The sequence below is a fragment of the Sinocyclocheilus anshuiensis genome, unplaced genomic scaffold (genome assembly GCF_001515605.1).
Source record: "Sinocyclocheilus anshuiensis isolate Anshui unplaced genomic scaffold, SAMN03320099.WGS_v1.1 scaffold670, whole genome shotgun sequence".
In the NCBI taxonomy this organism is placed as follows: domain Eukaryota; kingdom Metazoa; phylum Chordata; class Actinopteri; order Cypriniformes; family Cyprinidae; genus Sinocyclocheilus; species Sinocyclocheilus anshuiensis.
This window is the reverse complement of record NW_015546062.1, coordinates 1666444-1668495: the sequence shown is the minus strand read 5'-3', so window position 1 is coordinate 1668495 and position 2052 is coordinate 1666444.

Below are 2052 nucleotides of genomic sequence, written 5' to 3'. Positions count from 1 at the left end.
AAACACAACGGGCGTTGGGGGGGGGGGGGAAGGAAGGGTCCAGGGCCGATAAATTGCAGATAAAGACTAGGAAAGCAACAGGAAATGGAACACTTGATGCTGCAGCAGCTTACAGAGTGTCAAGCACCAGCCCACAATTCAACAGTGGCTTCCATGTCTTATAACAGCGACACAATTTGCGTGTCACGCAGTCAATACTAATACACCATAATGAGAACTGGGCCATTTCAGTTACAATAGTCCGGATTGTTTGTGTGTGTGTGGGTGTGTGTGTGTGTGTGTGTGCGCTTTTGTGTGTTTATGTGTTTGTGTGGCGCCTTCGGTGCTCGGGTGTGGAGCGGATCTTTACTTCGGTCTGAAGGTTTGATGGCTCCATTATCGGTGAATTGGCAGGTTAAAAGTTTAAAAGCGTCTCAGATTTTGTTTGATGAGAACTGAAATGAAACCGTCGAGGAGTTCAGGTTACTCAAACCCAGAAAAAAAAAACAGAAGCACTGTTTAATCCAATTCTAAAAGTTTTTGTTTCTCTCTGTGTGTTTCTGTTGCCAGAGAGACGTACAAACCACTGGATGATCATGTAATTGCCGTTAGGGATGAACAGCAATATTCATTTGATGAGTTTAAACAAGTCTATAATAGAAACCGATCTCACAGAGTCGAAATCAACTCATTTTAGACGTTTCTATTGACAAGGCGACAATTTATAAAGCGTTAAAATCCAATTACATCTGATTCTTATTTGAACTTATTGTGGTCGCACTTGAAAGCAAGGGCCGATGTGGTTGTTCTGTGATGCAGAAAATTGAGACAGAAATGATTTTGCACGAGCGCAAACACAAACGCATTAAACACATTGAGACAAACAGAAGCCAAATAGCTTTTTTGTTGTTTTCGTTCCTTCTCCCTTTTGATAAAAGGTGCTTGAGTGTGTGTGAGTGAGTGCAAGCGTATGTGTGTGTATTAGCTAAGTAATGCTGGAAAAATCTCCTCTAGACTTTATGGACTTCAACCGGAGGTGGACACCTACACAGACACTGTACATAAAACACTTGCATTTATTTATGTGTGGACATTGTGGATGACCTCCGCTCATTTTTTCGAACCACGCTGATTCCTGCTGGATTCGGAAGAACTCCAAACCAGCTTTGGCTTTAGCTTTGTTCCAGTTCGAACCGGTTCCACTTATCGCTGCTTGGTACTTGACTTCTTTCTGAGGTGATCAGCAAGATCAAATGGAAATTGAGGGGTCTGGTGGTTATAATCCGTTTCTACGGCAACAGTTATTCAGCTATACACACCTAAAGGCACTAGAGTCCAGCAGGAAATCAGAACAACACACACGAAAAGAAATAACAGCAATTACTGGCAACGGTTCTGGCGACACTTTTGCCAAGAGTAATACAAGCAAACAATTGCTTCAAGGCAGGTAGTTATTGCCTTCTTGCAAGCTTTTCAAAGGATAAACGGCAGCGTATACATCAATCATTTTACAACAAGGTTCAAAATTAAGGTTCTAACTCTTTTAGACTGGCACTTTATCACAATGGCAACGACATCATATCATGGCTCACGATGATAGCAGCAACTAGCGCCGCTTTTCACCCTAGAGACAAGCAAACACTGCTTAAACTAGCGATGGCATGTGGATTAGGAGAAATGATGTGTGGTAGACGTTTTCTCATATCGTCATAATGGACACCTTCTCTCACACCTACAGGCTGTACCTTAACATATTGATAAAGCCGTTTTATTGTATAATTCTGCCTTTGCTCTGAAAAATCCTTTCAGTTTATGTGGAACATTACGTCTGCTTTAAATTCCATTACTACGGCTTCAGACAAAGCAACTTCAGAACAAACGAACACTAATTTGAATGCTCGGAATGATACTTTACAGACTTGAATCTACATTTAATTTGTTTCATGTGGTCATTTCGAGGCATTGGGTTGAGAATAAGTAGGTTTTTGTGCTTTTGGTTTTTTCTGGAGTTGTTTTTCTGATGGAATAAGGTAATATTTCAGAAGAGACGATCAGGCAAAGTATCACTCTTCA